The sequence below is a fragment of the Bactrocera oleae genome, chromosome 3 (genome assembly GCF_042242935.1).
Source record: "Bactrocera oleae isolate idBacOlea1 chromosome 3, idBacOlea1, whole genome shotgun sequence".
In the NCBI taxonomy this organism is placed as follows: Eukaryota; Metazoa; Arthropoda; class Insecta; order Diptera; family Tephritidae; genus Bactrocera; species Bactrocera oleae.
In genome coordinates this window covers 55,941,349-55,963,445 of record NC_091537.1, presented here as the reverse complement: position 1 = coordinate 55,963,445, position 22,097 = coordinate 55,941,349, and the positions used below count along the sequence as shown (strand labels likewise).

At 35.9% G+C, this 22,097-nt stretch overlaps 2 long non-coding RNA genes and 1 pseudogene across 2 annotated transcripts; 2 read left to right on the top strand and 1 right to left on the bottom strand.

Moving 5' to 3' along the window:
• Positions 1-4,374: 4,374 nt before the first annotated feature.
• On the bottom strand, positions 4,375-5,309 carry LOC138856087 (uncharacterized; annotated as a pseudogene).
• Positions 5,310-12,600: 7,291 nt separating this feature from the next.
• On the top strand, positions 12,601-14,316 carry LOC138855927 (uncharacterized). The gene is made up of 2 exons (XR_011395060.1): positions 12,601-13,640; positions 13,744-14,316. It is a non-coding gene; the product is annotated as an uncharacterized lncRNA (long non-coding RNA).
• Positions 14,317-18,278: 3,962 nt separating this feature from the next.
• Positions 18,279-20,859, top strand: LOC118680934 (uncharacterized). Its single transcript, XR_004976576.2, has 6 exons — positions 18,279-18,471; positions 19,207-19,283; positions 19,542-19,660; positions 19,714-19,845; positions 19,914-20,315; positions 20,515-20,859. It is a non-coding gene; the product is annotated as an uncharacterized lncRNA (long non-coding RNA).
• Positions 20,860-22,097: the final 1,238 nt, after the last annotated feature.

Sequence of the window (22,097 nt, the reverse complement as noted above, 5' to 3'; positions counted from 1 at the left end):
GACTTCAACAACCCAGATTTTTTTTGGCCCATTATCTCCATTTATTTCTGCGCAAATAACTGCTTCTGATTTTGGTGAAATGGCTCTCAGCTATTATCACTAGTATAATGTTGCACTTGTTATCACTTTTTTTTTTTTTTGTGGGTGAGGGGGTGGAAAATGCCTTCCGCATCATCAGTGCTGTCGTCACAGCAACGGTATGTGCCACTTGCAGGTCACTAAAAACCCTCCCTCTAATGAACCGTCGCCCAGAAGAACCGCGTTTGTTCTTTTACTTCAGGGTGGCGTTCCATTTTCCTCATTGAGAGATTTACATCTACGCACCTGCGTCCAATTCCCGCTTTTTGCTGCGTAGCAAAGTTTCTGCGAATTTCTGTATAATAGACCAGTTAGCTTCGCTCTCCATCATGACGCTGATTAAGCTGATTGCGCTTATTGGACCGACCAGGTCTTCTACGGCGGTACGTTCCCTTGGCCATCGCTCACATTTAAAGAATGTGTATTCAGCGTCGTCTTCAGTCGCATCGTTGTATAGGCATGCCGGCTCTTCGACTTTTCCCATTCTGTAGATATACTTTTTGAAGTATCCATGACCGGATAGTAGCTGCGTTATGTAGAAGTCGACTTCTCCGAATTTTCGACTTGTCCATAAGTTTAGGTCTCTTATAAGTCTGGCCGTCCATCTGCCGCGACTCTCATTCTCCCATCTTCGTTGCCATGCTGATATCGTGTCTTTCTTTATTTGGTCGAATGCGCTCTTGTTGTATTCAGACATTTTCTTTAGCTCCCACAGCTTTTTCCTTTCGTATGCCAGAAGGTCAATTGGGGCATTTCCGCTTATGACTAATATTGCATCAAATGACACCGTTCGGTAAGCTGATGCAACTCTGAGGGCTGCGGTGCGGTATACTCTAGCCAATACCTTACTCCGGCTTTCCTTTTTTAACACATCTGCCCAAATCTCTGCTCCGTATAAAAGGACGCTGATGGTCGTGGACATTAGAAGATTTCTCTTTTCTTGGCTGGGCCCCCCTATATTGGCCATTAGTCTGCTGAGTTGGGAGGTGATTTTCGCTGCTTTTCCTGCGTCGTGCTGGATTTGTACCCAGAAAGTTAATCTGGGGTCCAGTCTTACGCCTAGGTAGTTCACCGCTTTTTGTGTCCATAGAGTGTCCGTAATCGTTTGCATACTTATTTCGAGAGGTATGTGCTTATTTCTTAGCAGTAGTAGTTCTGCTTTCTCCGTAGCGAGCTGGAGGTTGTGTGAGTCAAGCCATGCTAAACCAGGTCATGATACGGACACAACGTATCATGACCTGGTTTAGCTTTCTTCGCGCATCTTCTGTGTCTCGGGCTGTAATTACTGCTGCAATGTCGTCCGCGTAGTCAATTAGGTACGATTCGTCTGGCATTTCGAATTTTAGTATGCCGTCGTAGTTGATGTTCCACAAGTCTGGGCCTACAATGGATCCTTATTCAGCTCCTGACGTAACCGCTATCTGTCGTGATCCCTCTCTAGTTTGGTACAGCAGATATCTATTGCTGAGGTAGCTCCGCACCACAGCTCTGAGGTAGTTAGGGATTTTAAAGCTTTTTTCAAGAGCGTCAATCATGTCCGCCCATCTAGCGCTGTTGAAGGCGTTTCGGACGTCTAAAGTCGCCAGCAAAACTATTCTTTTGTATCTATGGCATCTACGCTGTGCGGCTTCTACGCTTTCAATGATGCATCTTATAGCTCCTAAAGTTGACTTGCCGGGTCTAAAGCCGTGTTGTCTAGGGGAGAGTCCTCCGGCTTCGTTGATGGCCGCTTCGAGTCTGGGTTTAAGTAGACTTTCATAAAGTTTTCCCACTGTGTCAAGCATACATAGTGGACGGTATGCTGATGGTAAGTTGGGATCACCTTTTCCCTTACTGATTAGCACCAGCCGTTGTTTTTTCCAAGGTTCAGAGAATATTCCGGCTTCGAGTCAGGCGTTGTACATATTCAGAAGTAATGCCGGTCGCTCTGCGGCGATTTTTTTAAGGATTTCTGCTGGGATCCCGTCCGGGCCGGGTGATTTATTAGTTTTGAACTTGCCAGTGGCCAGTTGCAGCTCTTCGAGGGTGAACTGGGAAATTTGCAGATGTCTTGTTGTCTGTTCTGGATCACTAATCCTGTTTTCGTGTGTGGGGAAGAGTGCGCTTACGATATGATCCATTTTGGCAGCGGTTAAGTCAGGTGGTTTTGCTCGAACTCCGAGTTCCTTCATTACTATTTTGTACCCGAGTCCCCAGGTTTTTGTTAACGTCCTCGCGTAGTTCCTTCCATTTTCTCCTGGATCTCGTATACGATCTACGAAGGCGAAGGCATGTGCGTCTGAGATGGGCAATATTTTCTGTCCACCTTGCCTTGGGCATCGATTTGTGACATGCTCTTTTTATATTAAGCATTGTGTGCTCGACAACTTTTCTTGCATTTTTATGGAAGCTGCTATATGGGTTATGGTCGTCTATTGCGGAGATTAATTTCGAAGTGTTTAGTTTCGAGACGTTCCATTTTCGGGCTCCAGTATTTTTTCTGCACTGGTGGGTATTTGTTCCGGTGTCCACCTCAAAAGAGATGTACTGATGATCGCTGCCAGTGTAATCTTCTAGGACTCTCCATTTCTTTATTGAGCCATCCATGCGTTCTGTTGATAGGGTGATGTCTGGTGTGGTTTCCTCGCAACCCGGTCTTCCAAACGTGGTTGCATTTCCCGTATTAAGCACTATTAGACCAAGCGGCGCAGCCGTTTCTAGAATGCGCTTTCCTCTCGAGTCCGTGTTTGGCATACCCCACTCTATGGCTTTCGAATTCAGGTCTCCGGTGATAACTAATTGACCTTCTATAGACCTGGCTGTATCCTCTATATTGTCGAGCTTTTCTTGAAATTCTTGTATGCTGTCGCTTGGCGTCAGGTAGCAGCTAATAACTGTGAAAAGGTCGCAACTGGCCCAGACGAAACCGTTGCTGTTCCCTTTACCTGCGATGGTGATTTTACTTCTTGGGGGTAGCCATATAGCTGCGGTTGAGCCTCTCCTTCTTTTTATATTGCTCGCTTATGATGATTAAGTCGTAACCGTTCTCCGTCACCATTTGCGAGAGTAAAGCGTCAGCAGCCTTGCATCTATGCATATTGGCCTGTAGAATATTCATTTGTTCTGATAATTCCTATATACCGTACATTTTGCGGAGCCCGGAATATGGTCGACTTTTTCGTGTTTAGCCTCTTCGCAGAGGCAGCATGAGGGGGGGTTTTGTGCACTCTTTTAATTTGTGACTTGGTTGGCCGCATTTTATGCAAGTGCCTTGCCCTCTCCTGTCGGGCCCTTTGCAGTTCCAGGTCAAGTCTTTCAGTCGCAGCCTGCAGTTAACCCAGCCAATTTTAATACGTGTCTTTCGCATCAGTGTGTCAGCTTTATCCTGATGAAGCGTTATATACGCCCTTACCTGCTCTCTTGTGTTAGGTGCAGTTATGTTTATTGTCAAGTCTTCGATGGGGTCCTGTACCACTTCTTTTACGGCCTCTGCGACTTGTGCTTGGGTGTGCTTGAGTGCCTCACAGAAGTTGGCTTTAGCAGTCTGTCCCTTCTCCAGCTCTAGTAGTAGCGCCCCGGCTCTTGTTTTGCGGATTCCTTTAATCTTAACATCTGCTTCTTTTAGATTTACTTTGCTACGGATGTTCTTAAGGACCTCATCGTAGCTATTGCCTTCTGTTGGCTTAATAATCACGGCCTCTGATTGTCGCTTGGCTTTATAATATGCTCTCTGACTTGCAGCTATATTCTTAGCTTGTTGCTTATCTTCTGTAGTTTTGAGTGCTTCCACCACCTTGCCTCCTTCTGCGTGGATCTTTTTCGTCCTTTTGTGCAAAACTTTCTGCCACTGGCCCTCCTTTTCATTCCGTGGTCGCACTGTTTCTCGAGGCTCCACAGGTCTTGTTGCGCGCCGCTTCGAAGTTATTGGCTCGGGGGTCGTCATGCGCCTGCTTGAATGTCCCCGTCACTTGTTATCATAACCGAATATAAGTGGCAGCTCCATATTTTTATAAGTCATAATCCTGTTCTCCATGTCAATTTTTATTCCTTGATTTGCTAGAAAATCTACACCAATTATGATTTCGTCGACGATATTCGCCACTATAAAATTGTGTAACACGGCTGCCTTTCCAATTACCATTCGCACATCACTTTTCCGAGAACTTAAGTATCTTCTCCAATTACAGTAGGTAATTTTGCCCCAACTAATAGTGTTACTTCTTTATTAACCATATCACATCCAATTATGGAATGTGATGTGCAAAGGGCTAGCTCACTTTAGTTTAATAATTGGTTGGATTTGATATGTGCTTGATCTTATTCAGCTTTACGTTGACGTCCAATTAAATTATTGGACTGGTTATAGTTGCGTAGATTTTCTAGTACTTTCTGCATAGTTTCTTCAACTTTTTCAAGTAATTGGTTCACCCAGGTGTGATCTTCTATTTCTACTTGGTAAGCTTTGATTGCTTACGAAACGGTTTCCGCAAACGTCAGTTTTGCACATGCTAACGAAGCTAAGCGTGTAGTGTTATCTCGTTTTCCACTACAAAGGTCTGAATTTTCGAGTCCTCGATAAATTCCCCGAATTTATGTGCGTAAGCTAAGTGAGCTAACCTCTCAATCTCTGTAGAAAAGAGACTCCTTGGCTTTCTGGCGGCGATTTCGCAACTCGATTTGAAAGATCTGCTTCCTGTGCTCACTACCATACCGTCTTTCTAATGCACCCATCAACGTTTCATAATTACTCGCTTCGCAGTTTGCAATGGTCTGTAATATCTCCGCTGCAGATCCTTTTCATGCAACGAACAATGCAGCTACTTTATCTTCAGCGATCCAATTATTTGAAGATGCCGTCTTTTCGAATTGAAGCTTAAAAACGTGGAGCGGAACAGTGCCATGAAAGGATGGAAATTTTACCTTGGCAGAAGGTGTTGACACAATTGGCCGATTTAATTGTAGCCCGCGGAGACGATCTTTCAATTCATCTATTTCAGTTTTGATTTCATCCGGCTCTTCTGAAATCTGTGAGAATACTTCTGCTATTTGTGAGGTCACCTGCGATATCCGTGCATCCTGCTCTTTCAACTGTGAGGACACCTGTGCTGATATACATGCATCTTGCGCTGCGAACTGCTCTTCCTACTGCGTTGACAACCACGTTTCTAACTGCAACATTTGTAAAGCCATACGTGCATCCTGCTCTCGCAATTGAAAAACATATTCTCAGCATTCATGTTTTCCGTCTCCATGGCCTCCCGCAAGCGTGATTGTAATTCAGTTTTTAATCTGTTTGTCGCCAAACCACGTTGCTCCAGCTACTGTTTTAATTGTGGAATTTTCAGGTCGTTAAACTTTGCCATTTTCAAATAATTATCTTCATGGGAATTTATAACTCACTCTTGAGTTCGATTACTGAATTGTTAAATAAAAGTCCCAAATTAATGGCTGAACACTTATCTTTCTTTCTAATCCAAACACTTGACTCTTATTACTCGTTATTCGAGTTTCCAACTTATTGCACATAGCTCTTTAATAAGCAACATTCTAATTAGAACAGTGTCTGCTGCACAATCCGGCAGCCCTCATATAGTAGTCATCTAACATTGTGGCAACTACGAATATTTTGTTATATTAATGGATTGATATCAAATTATAAATGTATCAACCAATCTGGGTTTTGAATATACCCTAAAGTTGCTTTCGTACAACGCAAAGGCCTTTCTCAACTCATCGCTTTCTTCCCATTCAATCTTTCTACTAATTATTGATTTCGTGCAAAACTTTCAATAATTTTAATTGGCTTCCATGACGACGACGTCTTGACACTATTATTGATTACCAAGTTACCTAAAACCTACGGCACGGCTGTCAATTTGAATTAATTTTAACAAGAAGTGTGGTTGGTGTATAGGTTATCCGGTTGGTTAGCCATTGGTTACAGAAAACATGTGCTCGGCTACCTCGTCGCTTGCGATGGGTAATTTGTTTAGTTATCAATTGGTTACCACTGTCTATGTATGGTTACCTATTTCCTTACAAAAAAATTTAAATTCTTGTTTTAGTTTTATTTATTTAAATTTTTTTTAAGTTTACATGTTTATACATTTTTACAAATTTTAGACAATTACTTTAGATTTACTTTTAAAATAAATCTATATTTAAATTTATCCTATACAAGCTAAATTTTCCTTCTAACAATAATTTTTGTGGTAAATACTTATATTGTATCGGATTTCTCGATAAATCGTTTATCTTGTAACTCACTCGTTGTTCTGAGTGGATTGTTAAATAAAAGAACTAATTTAATGTCTATACACTTATCTTTACTTCTAATTCCAACTACTTAACGCTTTACTACTCATTATCCGAGTTTACAACTTCTAACATACATATATCTCAATTGCTCTCTACACTGTGCTGCACCAGCTGGCAGTCCTTATATAGTTCATCTTTAACAAAACTTGGCCTCTAGGTCATTCTGGCAACTACGAATTCGCTGTCTAGTTGCTTCCGGCAATTTATCGCCAATTCGATTTTGTTCTATGATATTTGCGGTACCAAACACATCGCATTGATGTCTGTCATCTTTTATTCTAGGATGCTGTTAACTTCCTTCCACCATCCTTCTCTTATTGGAGTTAATTCCATCCGTTTCCAAATTTATTTCTGGAAAATGGATCATCCATATCCATGGCGATTCGCTCAAATAGTGCACCCGGATTGTACTGTTCATTTCGCCATGACTCTTGAACCTCAATCTTTTAGTGTCAATCAACCTATTTGGGCATAATAGAGCGAAATTGATTGACGACAACTATCCCAATAAAGTCTTTGCTTCTTTAACTTATCTAAGGTCGTCGTGATTCTAACTATTCTAAACTTCCTTTGCGTGAACTTTTCCCTCTTCTTCCAACTGCGTTGACAACCGCGTTTCTAACGAGGACAATTGGGATTGTTGTGCCAATATTTGTGATGGCACCTCTGCTATTTCTTGGGTCATACGTGCATCTTGCTCTTAAAACTGTGTCAATACCTTTTCCTTTTTTTCTATTTTCGTAGTCTCTTCCTGTAATCGCAATTGAAACACATATTCGTCAACATTAATGTTTTTTGCTTCCATCGTTTCTCGTAACCGTAATTGTAATTCGGCCTTTGCTCCGTTTGTTGTTTTATTTGACAATCGCACTTCTGACACCAATTGTAACGGATTTTTCGATAAATCGTCTACCTATAACTCACTCTTGCATTGTATCACTGGACCACTTTAATGGCCTTACATTTATCTTTATTTCCAATTCCAACAACTTAACGCTTTACTACTTATTATCCGAGCTTAACACAACAACCATCTAATTAGAAGTGTGCCTGCTGCACAATCCGGCAGCTCTTATATAGTAGATTTTTAACAAAACTTCGGCACTGGAACATTCTGGCAACTTCTAATTCGCTATCTATTATCTATCCACTAAGGAAATTCAGTTTTTTTTTATTTAATGTGAAGTACGATCGATACAATTAAGTTTTGAATATAACGTTATTAAAATGGCTTCCAGGACTTCTTTTGCAGGAACGAATTCGAAGAACCCAATTTTCGAGTACTTTTCTCACTAAATCAAGTCGTATGTTATAACTAACACGATCAGTGTTGACTTCTGTAGCAGGAAGAGAGTCTGCTTTATTGCTAAAGGCCAATGACTTCAAATAACCACACAAGAAGTAGCGTAATGAAGTTAAATCGCAAATGCTTGGAGACCATTCATTATCACAATTTATTGAAATCCTCCAATCTCCAAACTTTTCTCGCAATAATGCGGTTGTTGCACGTCTTGTTGGAACCAGATGTTGTCGAGATCATCTTCTTTCAATTGCGGCCATAAAATGTTGGTTATTATTGATCTATACCACACTCCTTTGACAGTAACGGTTCATTTCGAAAGAAGTATACCGATGATTCCGCCAGACCAAAAACCAATTGTTGTTCATAAATAATTTGTGGATTTTTTTCGCACCAGAATAGACAGTTTTGTTTATTCACCGCATCTTTACGATATTTTTTATTATGACCATAAAATGGCAAAAGCGCACGAAAAGTTGCTATTGGAGAACGATTATTTTGAAAATAAAATTTAATAATTTGTAAACGTTGTTCTTGCGTATGTCTTTCCATGGTGAAATTGTAAGCATTACTGAATGCAATGAAAAAAATATCATGATACAGATCATGACATATTAAAAATAGTCGAAACGACTCGAAAACCCTTTATATACCACAGGGTGTCTCACGAATCGTGCCACAAAAACAAACCGTAATAACTTGTTTTCTTTGTGAGTAATCGACTCCTTTTTTTTTAATTTGGCTAGTTACTATTTAAATTTTTTAAAAATGAATGAAAAAGGGGGTTTGGATAGTGCAGCGGCTTCATGCTTTACAGTCCGTCATTTCCGTCCAAAGGGAATTCAGACAGGAACTCCCACGAGTACATAAACCATTATGAGGTTTGTAAACATGTTTGCCGAATCTGGAAGTGTCGCAATAAGAGGCAATCACGGCTGTTACATCTTCAATTCAGGCAGATCCATGAATTTCAACTCGCAACTTATCGGCGCAACTTGGAGTTAGCAGACGATTATTGCAACGGATAATTCATGATAACTTAAACCTTTTTTCGTACAAAGTTCAAATAAAAAGCCGGTTAGACCCTCTAGAATTGCCTATTCGCCTAGAATTTTGCCAAAAAATTATTGAAATGCCCGAAAAAGACAATAATTGATAAATTGCCTGTTTATGTCTGATGAGGCCTATTTTGATCTAAACAGAAACTTAAACAAGCAAAATTGCCATATATGGAGTGAATCAAATCCAGGAATAATTCACGAAACGGAACTTCACCCACAAGGAGTTACTGTGTGGTGCTCAGTTTTATCAAGATGTATTGTTAGGCCATACTTCTTGGAAGAAAACGGTGTAACAGTAACTATCAATGGGCACAGTTATTTAGAGTTGTTGAATGAGTTTTTAACCCAGAACTGCGCCGCAGACGTATCCCTTTCAGAGCGTTTGGTTCCTGACTGCACCAGACTGTTTTTTATGGGGTTATGTCAAGCAAGACGTGTACAAAACAAAACCCAGAAATCTGACTGAATTGAAGCAGTCCATTAAATCGATAATTGAGGCAATCCCGACTTCAACCCTTCAGACCGCAATGAATAATTTTCTAAATAGATGTCACGCATATGCTGAGCATGGCGGTCATTTACGTACCTAATTTTTAAAATAATTAATTATAAAAAATAAAATCAAATTTGCTATACAATAAAGAAAAAATAATTGTAATGCATTAAATAAAAAATGTTATTACGGTTCGTTTTTGTAGCACGATTCGTAAGCCACCCTGTATATACAGCCATGTTCTGTATATCACTTTTATATACAAACGGAGTGATTCGGTTTGATAATCGAATTTACCTGTTACAGAAACCGACTAAATTTGATGTGATACCGAAATTAATTGCCTTGTTCTGAAACCGTATTCACATATTTAAATGTAATTTGGAAACGAATAACGTATGGTTTCTTCTCTGCGTACTTGTCAACAAGGGATATGTGGTCGGAGGAAGGTTGGAGGGAGCGTTTTCTGTCAAGAGCTCTCCATTAATTATAGTTTACAGACCGCTTTAGTATTTTTCAAGCAGAAGTGGCTGAAATTAAAGTAGCGGTAAAAGTACTGCTTCGATGTGCAGCTTAATCCAGAGAGGTGAGCATAAAATCCGACAGCAGAACGGAAATGTTGGCTATGCTGATCCCGCGATGAAGGTACGTCAAGGTGGGTCTGAGCACACTAGCAATATCATCAAAAAAATTCGATATCAGGCTGGTTCGGATACCTGCTTACTGAAGAATTGCTGGAAACTCGTTACCCCAATCTAATCAGACTAGGCGCTCCACTAGCCTATTGCCTTTTGCACCTTGTGTGAGCTCAGTAAGCATTGCTTAACAAACAACACCTGTGATATTTTGCTGGATCAAAATGGAATGTAAGAGGTCTATTGAATTACCATACTTACTCTTAGCATCTCCCCGTGGTACATATTCTGCCCTACTTTGTAAAATAAAGCCTGAAGTATCTAAGTAGTTATACCTTCTAAACCGAACCAAGCACAATAGCTGGAATTGATATTAGCCGGACAAAAAATTTTTGGAAGCCTCAATGCGCTAAAGCAGATAGGTCTTTTATTCACAGCGAACCGGCGTTTCTAGCTGACCAAGTGGGCTCATTCGTGACTTTACGTATATCAGGTAACCATTCCACTACATTTTATCGGAAATACTCCAAGTTTCACTAAAGGATTTTGTAAGGAGATAAATTATAGATTGAAATGGTGGGGAAGGAACTTTCAACTTCTCTCAATAGCCACAGCGATACTTCAGTAATAATCAGACATTCCTACTATTAATACAACCAACCTATACAATCTCCAATTTGAACCCCAAACAAATATTATATAAAATAGTCAATAAAAGTATTAAACAGAACATCAACAACTTCAAACGGATTCGAATTGTCCCTGAAAAGCCTACTTCTAATCCTTTGTAACGTAAGGTCATTATTTTCCAATACTCTGACGGCAGCACTAATGTGTGTACAAGAAAATTTAAATTTTTAGAAAATAAAATATTTACATATCAGTTAAAAATAACTGTTTGCTTCAAACAGCTGTTTCGATGCGGAATAGAAAGGCTTCGAAATAAATAAAAAATATTCGGTTTGTACAAACGAAATCACAGCAATTTCTTCGGTATATGGTTTTTATAATTTACAATAATAGTTACATTAATTTACTAATTCTTAATGTTCGCCCATTATGTACATATATGGAAGCTAATTTAACAATAATATTTTAACAAATAATTTAGAACTCTTAGTATTTAACAACTAAAATTTTCATAATCCAGGCACTGATTGGTGATGGAATCCAGCTTGAGAATTTTCCTCCAAAATTCGCAAATATCTAAAATAAATAGAAAAACAATTTTTTTTGTTTGGTAAACAAACAAATGAGTAACATGGGTTACCTATGTTAGGTAACCATTAAAAATGTTCAGTTGTTGACATTTCATTTTTTCCAAGCAAAAAATTTTAGGTTAACATAAAGAAATTTACCACTTTCGTATTTGTGCTAAAATCAACCAAAGGAAACAATTTTTAATAACAATCCCAATAAATAATCTGTATATACATTATGTACATATTCAACATACAAACATACAATATTGGCCAGTTTTGATTAAATTATTAATAATTATATATTAATATAATGCCGATATAAGGCGTCACTTACATATTATATCTAGAAGCGTTATATAATATATTATACTTACTTATATTCAGTAAGCTGTTATTACATCACACAAAAAGGCCAAATAACGATAGCTCCCGTACAAACTTTAGAACTGCAGTACAGCCTTCATTCATTTCCTTCTGCGCCGATTTACGAATAGCCCAACACTTGGAATATTCCATGCAACACAAGAACATATCGTCTCCTATTTAATCAACGCCTTCATCTTTATTTTGGAACTTGGTTTCCTTATGGTTCATGATACGTCTGCGTAGCACCAACTTGTAAGCGTTGTCATCAGTGAAAACACAATTAAAATCGTCATCGAAAACAGTGTTGATCTTCTCAGGTATTACTATTTTTAATATTTAGTTTAATTAAATACGTTTTTATAATTTAAAGTTTCGAGGATATAATAACAACCGACTTTATTTAATGTGTACAATAGTTTTTAACACACGTATGAATGATAAAAAATGCCATAATACTTGACAGGGTTGCAAGAGGTACATAGGTATACATATGTAATTTAAGGTACATATGCATTTAATATAATTTACTACTAACTACTTTGCTTCCACAATACCTCCTCTCGACGCAAAGGATTTATACTTAGGATTTATGCTATATTGCGTTCAATAAGACTTAAATTCGATGATAATTTCAATGTGAGCCGGACAGAAATTTCACAATTTACATTGGAATGGCAGTGGCACCATCTGTTAAAAATTTGTCGTTCCAACTCAGAAACCTTTTTTGGCCATTGCACAACTACTTTGCTAAAGATCATTACACGATCAAATGCATAGTATACGATTCTATAAAAGACATACAGAACACATTCATTTAACTAAACCAAATCTCTATCTAAGTGCTTGGAGAAAGGTACACACCAATATCCACGCAGTTCACAACCGAATAAAATATTGCTAATCTAAATTGTATGAGATCTAAACTCTACTATGAAATTAAAAATCTTGAGTATATGAGGGAAAAGTAAGTGGATCGCGGAGACCTTTATATTATGGGCGAGTTTGGGTTTAAAGCGAATGAATTCGTAGTCCGTTAATGGTTAAGAGAACACTTAATTAAGAATATTTATATTCAGAAGATTCTAAGAAAAAGATTCTCTCTGAAATTCATATATCACAGATTGGCGAAAATTTTAGGTAAAAAGTCAGCTACGCGCACAAAGGACAACATATTCGGTATCTAGGCTTCAAAACCTATGATCTGACGTGGAAAATTTTTACATATAAGATGACATACCTTAAAGGCACTATTTCTGAGAGGTTTTATTGCGATAACTTCAATTCTTAGGTGACCCGAATTGACAATGAGTCAATGTCAGTGTAATATTATGTAGGTTGAAATAGGTAGAGTAGTATTATCCAACTGCGAGTTTCTGCGTACAAACAACCGTTAGGAGAGCAAGACTATTACTCTGTTGCAACATCTAGCAAGAGTGTAAAAATCGACAGTATTATTTTATTTTTTTCGCGTAATTAAAATCTGTGGCGACACCCACATTATAAAATTAAATACATTTATTGAAAACCAGCATATATACATTTATAATAATAAAACGTAGAATTAAGTTAACTTTTATTGTATATACTTAATCCTGCCATAAATTCTGTTACAAAAGTTTACAATGCGTACAGCGAGGGCGAATTCGCAGAACAAGTAGTTTTTTATTATAATTTTTATGTACAGTGTGACCCATAATAAGTGTCGCAAAGGAAAATGTAATAAAAATAATGTGAAACATCCACATTATTTTGTAAAAGTAATATGCAGAAAAGAACAGATTGTGATAGGAACTAAATATGTCATACAAATAAAATATTGTATTACGATTTTTTTCCAGATAACGATGACTATTTATTGAATAAACATTTATTTTCATTAAATACAAAAATTTACGAATTTATTTCAAATCGTGACTACTTAATTCGTTTAATCAGTGACTTCGGTAATAGTTATAGTCGATGTTGCCTCTGAGAACGGTATTACTGTGACAATTGGTCGATGGTAACTGAAGTATGTTACAAAAGTATTGGCCATGACATTATCAAGATATCTAATAAATACAGCATCTATTGCTGTTCCGTATCTGGTGGTAGGTTCTCTTAGATTGTTATTAATTTGCAATTGAAATTCTTCTTGGAGAAACGTAATTAATGGCGTTGATTCATCTTTTGCAAAATTTACATTGAAATCCCCAGCTAAAATCAATGGTAATTTGTCTTTATTGGTTTTGAAAATTATTGAACCTCTGTGACTGTACGGAAATAATCTCTCGTGTAAAAATGAAATGATATCATTTATTTTATTTATTAGGAGAAATGTACACAACAATCATCATCAATTTACTTCCATCTTCAAGTTTAACGTGTGAAGCACACATATCGCCAATAGATGTTTGAGAGACATGAACTTCTGTAGCATTTTAAATTACTAAATCCATGTTGAATGTGATGTATTGCTGTTTTTATAAATGGCAACTCAAGCTGCTACGGAGTATGCACTATAGGCAGAGAATGTTAATGAATAGAGAAGGCGCATATGTTAGCTGTTCTAAGATGTTAATTACGATGAGGGAACATCGAAAACGCGCAAGCTCGAAAATAAAAGTTCACCACCTTATCAGGGAACGCAACGAACTACACCACTCTATAAGAGAACCAAGCAAAATGTACATACATACATATGCATAGATGTTCTTTCGCATTTGTATGAACAAAAATTGATATAGTAACAAGTAAGGAAGTTCTAAGTTCGGGTGTAACCGAACATTTTATACTCTCGCAACTTGCAAGGATCAAAGCCCGGGAAAGTACTTCAGATGTTGGCAAAATTTTATATTAAAGGAATTATTGATCCAATTCAACCCATTTTTGACAAAAAAACATACTATTATCAAGAGTTTCATTTATTTATTTTATTATATGAATTTCAATTATACTTATCTTACACATTGACCGATATATTCGGTAAAAAGTCAACACATATTCAGTTCCAAGGGGCTTGAACAATTTTGGTTCGATTTAGACAGTTTTTTGTCACAAGGTGGTATACTTTAAACGCATTATTTTCGCAAAGTTTTATCCCGATACAATTATTGTTGTTTGATTTGAATAGTGGAAAGTGAAAGAATCGGATGGAATTAAAAATGGTGTTACAAATTAAAAAGGCGTGGTTGTAATCCGATTTCGCCCATTTTCGCACTAAAATATTTGAGAAGAATGTTTTGCACTGAATTCGCTTGAAATCGGTTAAGCAGGTCCCAAGATATGGGTTTTCACCTATAAGTCCATATAGTACTTTTATATGATTACTTATTATCATTATTTCATAGTTTTTATTTTTAGCCCATTTTATCTAAATACGACTCTATGAATATGCAGCCCAATTTGTAATCGTAGTATTTCAAAAAGCCATAAGTCAATTTTCAATAGCAAATACGCACAATTTGGTGTCAATATGTATGCGAGCTCATAGGTACGTATGTATGGTTGGCAACTAAGTAATTGCGGATTTCACTCATAGATAACAGTTCAGTTGAATTTTTAGGTTTGCTGGCGTAGTCCAAATCTAAAACACATTTTGTTATTTGATAGTTGGCAATTCAGCTGTCAATCAGTAAAAAAAAAGTTTTTTGATCGGTTGAGTAGTTTTTGTTTGGCGTTCGTTGAAAAATGGAAGATTAAAAGGAACATTTTCGTCATATTTTGCTTTTTTAAAAAAGGGAAAACGCATCGCAAGCTGACAAAAAGTTATGTGCTGTTTATGTGGAGCAGGCCAGGTGAACCAGCCAAACAACATCAAAAGATGGTATTCATCAAAAGAAGGTTTTGTTATCAGTTTGGTGGGATCATAAAGGTACCGAACGATCTGTTCTGTTGTCTACATTGAACAACTAACGAAATTAAACAATGCAGTTTAAGAAAAGCGGACCGAATTGATAAATTGAAAAAGTGTTGTATTCCATCATGGCAATGCAAGGCCACATACATCTTTGGTCACTCGGCAAAAATTATTGGAGCTTGGTTAGGATGTTTTGCCACATCCACCATATAGTCCTGATCTTGCACCATCAGATCACTTTTTGTTTCGATCTTTACAAAACTCCTTAAATGGTAAAAATTCCAATAATGATGATGTCAAATCGTACCTGATTCAGTTTTTTGCTAATAAAAACCAGAAGTTTTATGAACGTGGGATTATGATGCTGCCTGAAAGATGGCAAAAGGTCATTGATCAAAATGGGCAATACATTACAGAATAAAGTTATTTAGTTCCATGAAAAAATTGTCTTTGATTTTTTAAAAAAAAATCCGCAATTACTTAGTTGCCACTCCATATATATGTATGTTTGTTGACAAAGTCGTCTTTTCGTTTTTTCAACAAAATCTCCGCCCACACTCACCGTTCGTTGGCTCCACATTGCACAGAGGCGTGTGAGGACTCTTAGTATATTAATATGTTGCTTAACATGTATTGAAAAATACTGATGCATTAATGACTTATTTGAGATTTCAAAATTCACCTTTTTCTTTGAACACACCTCGTATATAAAGGAGTTTTAATAAGCAAAACGACAAAATCTACTCAAAAACTTCCAAACTGGCAAACAATTTTATTTTAAGGATTCAACGTGCTGACCATCAAGCTGCTGTAAATATTTGCTTCTAAAAGGTGTAAAGGCGTTACATCTCTTCCTTTCTATAAAAACTGGATTAAAACTGGGGCGAAAATGTATCAGCAGGATGTTTTAGAATGCGTGATAAGACAGTTAAGCAATATTCTCTTTGATGGATAGCATTGGATTTTCCAGCATGATTCTGCTCCAGCACACAAGGCAAAAACCACCAAGCAGTGGCTTAAAAGCAATATTACTGGTTTCATAGTTGCAGATATGTGCACTTTAATTATTTATTTAGTTTTTAGTAATGATATTTAAATAATAATTTTAACTTTAAACGGAAAAATATTAGGAAAAAACCAAGACAATGCACTTATATAAGTAGAGATCGTTGTTATAAAAAATAAAATAAACTTAAGAAACAAAAGCAATTCATATTATTGTATATATGCACCGCGTGCATTCATATATTTAGAGATTTTTGATTACATGATTAAAATGTTAATTGAAGAAGTTTGTAATTTTTGTTTGTATATAATATGTGAAATAACATGGGATTCGGTATTCCTTAATTCACACAATAATGTATTATAAAGCTTCGAGAACTGACAGAGGCTTTGAATGAAAATCTTCTTTCTCTTGGGGGGAGGATGCCCAACTTATTCCAGTGTGAGAGCGCCTCAAAATTAATGTTTTTTATAGCAATTTCCATCGAAGCCAGGGCATTCAAATTAAAACACCAAGCATTTATTACGATTAAAAATTCTTTAATATTGGACGTTTAATATATGGAAAAACTATTTAATTATTTTTTCATGAATTTATGGTATATTAAAACAACTGACTTTTGAACTTTCAATACTTAATAAAGTGATTTACTTGTTAGTTCTCAATCATTTAAAGTTTTTAATAATTTTCAATTGAAAATTAATACTATGATGCATCGCATTACAAAAAATTACATCTAAATTTCGCACCTTCTTTAACTACCATTGTGTGTTTTATTAGTGATCTTGAACGGCGACACAAAGTTCTCCGTTCACATGTATTTTTGGTAGACTTTTAGTGCCCAAACAGTCACCGACATTTCTCACTTCCTTCCTTACCGCCCGTATCAAACCAAATTTGTCAAAAGTTATGAGCGTAGTTACAATGCAGAAATCAGTTGTTCTTTATATACATTATACACTATACACGATTTTTCACATTTAGTTTTTTAGTTGAAATTTTTCATAATGTAAAAGCTCAAAACTAAAATCCAAATAAAAATAATTTACTTATTTATAAATAAGTGTATTCGACTGTGATTTTAAGTTAATTTAAGAATATTTCAAATATATTCAAGTTAATTTTTTGATTACTACAAAATATCGAGATTGGCAACCCTGCGTTGCAAGAGATTGCTCTCTCACTCTCAGCTCACTCGTTTCTACCTAAAAAATCCAAAAACCAATTTTCCCGGATATCCTACCGTACGGTCTGTTGAAGCGGACGGTAGAAGCGGTGGTGACTGTTCATTTATATTGCGCTCACATTCGGTCCACGGTTTTGTGTCGGTGACTCTTTGTGCCATTAATCTGGCCGTTCGAGTCGTTTCAATCGCGAAACGTCAAAACATACCCGATCCAGTCAACTGTCAAAGTCGAGTAGATGAGTTACTCTCTCATTTCCAACGATATCATCTCTTCATCTCTATCCACACCATCAGCACTATCTAAAATATCTTCACCAATAAACATATGTATTCAATTACTTTGCAGAGATGCCAACTGCTGCGAAATAAGTATGTGCGGCAAAGCCAGATTATTTTTTTTACGAAGGTTTTTTATGCAAAGAAAAATGAAGGTATATTTTTTTAATAACACATATTTTTAACCAATTATGCGGGAAAATCAATTAACCGGGTTCAATTAAGCGGGAAATTGTACACGAATTTTATGTGCAATATATTTTGGACCGAGTCAAATAAGCGGAAAAATCAATTAAGGGGGGGATACTGTACCTGCCTCACTCATTGTGGTTGTAATGCCGAATTTAACAACATCCGCCAATTTTAACTTAATTTTTTTCGAGACATGCTTCATATAAGACGGTGGTAACCAATTCACTACCACACTTATAAAATTTCACATCTTACACCACTATATATTCAAAACTAACTTTTTGTTTCTAAATCGAAAAATCGATTGTAAGAGTAGCAACATTCATCATGCAAATTTTTGAATTCAAAAGAAAGAGATGCGCACATAGACAATGAATCTGTCAAAAAAATCGCTTATTTGTTAATTTTCATAAATGTTTCTTAAATTAAACTATTTTCAAAACAGGAAACAAGCAAACGAAGACCATTTTGGAAGCACAATACAATATTAAGCAACAAGAACTTATTGTATAGGAAAAGTATAAAGTGCGAAACCAATTTGGTAAGTATGGTTATGTTAAAATTTTGGTATATGTATAGTTTAGACCCCCAAACGAAGGAGGCCTGTAAAAGTAAAATTTTTTTAAATCATCTAATTTTGTCGAGAAGATTACAAATCCGTGAGCGGAAAGTCGATTTTTTCAATTAAAAATAAAGGTATTTTTTACAAAAAATTACACACTTCGCACATGTTCTTTCGCGTGGTAACTCCTTTTTGCACAGCGGCTTGTGTAATAACCAATAACCCTGGTCAGTCCAAAACCGGGGTGTTCATAATTCATTCGCGTCGAACTCCTTTCTGCATTGGCGGCCATCGGTTGCGCTTCAAAAAAATAACCCTGGTCGGTCCAACACCGGGGTGTGCAGAAAGGAGTTCGACGATCTCTATTCGTCCATACCATCCGATCGCGACGTAAAAGCAATTGTGACTGTTACATTTCTTCAGTATTTTTTTTCACAAGAAAATGTCTAAATTAGTGATTTGAATTGGACAGAATTCTACCGCTACAACAACAAAGTTACTTGAAAAAATATGTGCAAACTATGTTAAATATATTTTTATATAAAATTATATATGAATTATTGAAAAAATCCACTTTCCACTCCCGGATTTATAATCTTCGCGTCAAAATAAGACGATTTAAAACAAAAATATAATTTTCCTCCTTCATTGGGGCCTCTTCATATAATAGAATATCTTTTATATTATATACTAATATATTATGTATCTCTTTAGGTTTTTTGGATTGCGAGTTGCTTGGATTGGAGTCGAATTCAACTAATTTAAATCGTGCTGAAGTTGCGGTCAAACAGGTATGTACATGTTGATAAGTGTTTTTGCGTATTAACTCGATAAGTGAAAAATGTGCGCAAAGTTTGTTTAACTCAGTGAATTAGCATGCATTCATTTGCATAAAAACTAAAAACTATAAGCTTTATTTAATTTATTATTATTAATTATTACTTAATTTATTTGTTAAAGTTTTACTTTAGCGCTATCATTATTGATTGCGGCTTTATGTACATGTGTATTACAAAGCGTTTTTATTGTTTTCTTTTTTATCTTTTTAGTTTCAAAAAAGTGATAAGCAAAGAAATGGCGATTACTTCTCCACGCGTTTGAACGTTCAAGAGGATGGCATTAACTTGGTTTAAATCAAGAATAATGTAGGACTTTTAACTATATCCAAGTACAGGACCAAAATTAATAAAGTAAAAAATTATTAATATAATTATTTTACAGGTTTAGCTTGTGTGGGTCACCAGAACTTCGAAGGTTTTCGCCGATGATGTTTCCGAACTGGAAATACAGTGAGATAAATTATGTGGCGATCGCGAAGGGTTGTGTGAGATATTTCGCAATGGTTATTCCAAGGTAGGTTGTCTTATTTTGTGCTTTAAGGTTGGAAAGACCATTAACTTATATTGTCTTGCCTCCTCTAGGTTGTATTGCCTTGCAGGGATTTGTCATCGTGGTGAGCAACGATCATCTTTTGTAACAGGCCAATTAGAACGCCGCACTACTGTTTCAGTGTTTAGTGGGCTATTATGCGAAAGATATTCTACATCAAGTGGTGCAGCGGAGAACGCCGAGAATGCTTAGAATGTGCTGTGTCGTTTGGAGCACATCACCGTCAACAATACTATTTATACGCAGAGGACTGTCATCTCGGAGAACCATGTCTACTATAAGATGCGCGTTTTCAATCCAACACACATTTGGCCATGGTTGCTGCGTATCGAATTGAAATATTCCAAGTGTTTGGCATTGAGGCTGTGCGTAAATCGGTTGAGAAGTAAATTAATGCTGTGCTGAAGCTCTACGGGTTGTATGTAAACTGTGAGGTAATGACAGCTTACTGAATACAATTAAGTAAATTATGATATATAACTATTCTAGATGTTATATATAATTGAGGTCATAATATAAGTATGAATAATTTAATCATAACTGACAAATATTGTATATTTCTATGTTGAATATGTACATATACTTTAATTATTAGGATTGTTATTAAAAATTTTTTCTTTTGGTTCATTTTAGCATAAAATTAATAGTGGAAGACTTCTTCAAATTAACCTAAAATATTTTGTTTGGTTAGAAAATGTCCTCAGCTGAAAGTTTAACATTTTGTTTAATTACCTTAACATAGGTAACCCATGTTAATCCTTTTTTTGGTTACCAAAACAATGTTAAGGTAACAAAACAAAATGATACGGGAAGTAAACAATGTTAACGTGTAGCCAAGGTAACCACCGTAAATAACATATGTATATTAAGTACATTGTAGTTTTTAAAATATAAAAATTAAGTTAGCTATTAATATGAAGTACAAAATTAATTAATTAAAAATATTATTGTTTAATAAGGGTACATGTATGTACCTAATGTTCGAATATTAACAATTAAGTATAAAAGTTTGATAATCAATATTAACTATCTATAAACCATATATGAATATATTAATGAGATTTTTAACAAAAATAACAATAATGTTATGTAAAATTTAGTTTGAAATGTATATATGTATGTATATATTTATAAATGCTTTTATTTGAAATCTAATCTAAAATAATTTCTAACAATTTTTTTAAATTATTGTAAGAAAGAAAATTTTGTTTGTAATATATATACATATATACATGTATACATTAATGCTAATATTTAAAAGCTAAACTAAAATAATTACTAAAAGTTTGTAACAATAGAAAGGAAAATTATAAAAAAAAAATAAATAAATAAAAATTTAATGAGAATTTCAATTGTTTTACTTATAAGTAAAACATTAATCGATACGTTAGGTAGTGGTAACCAATGAATAACTAAACAAATAACCCACAGAAGTGTTCGAGGTAACCAATCAACCAGTTTTCTGTAACCAATGGATAACCAAACAAATAATCTATGAATCAGTCTTCTATAACTTATAGGTAGCCATATCTATAACCCAACAAACTATTTTCAGTAACAGATGGGTAACCAAACAAATAGCCAATGAAAACGACGCTGTTAACCAAAAAGTAACAGATAGTTTTCCAAAATAGTTGGCAATGTAGAGCAGTAAAATATATGTAGCATTTGCGCAAAAGCAATGAGAGAGAGCGAGTAAGATAATCACTCCGACGTGTAGTGAAAGAGGAGAAATAGTTACCTTTTTCCTGAGACTAGAACAAAAGTAACCTATCGGATAACTAATGCATTAAGTACTGATAACCTATCGGTAAACAGTGAGCTAACTTTTACCCGTCTTGTAGGGGTGATGAACACGGATACGAGAACAAAATAAAGGCGATAAATTGCCAGAATTAACTAGACGGCGATATTGGTAGTTGCCAGAGTATTCGAGTGGCGAAGTTTTGTTAACGATTTATTACATATATAAGGGCTGCCGTATTGTGCAGCAGACACAGTACTAGTTAGAGTGCTGTCGTGTAAAGCAGGGATAATGGGATGCCCAATTCTTTCCAGTGTGAGAGCGCCTCAAAATTAGCGTTTTTTATAACATTTTCCATTGTAGCCAGATCGGAATTTAAATTAAAATACCCATCATTTATTAAGATTAAATATTATTATACATGTATCCGTTAAACATATTCAGAAACTTTTTATACTCTCTTTTTGTGATT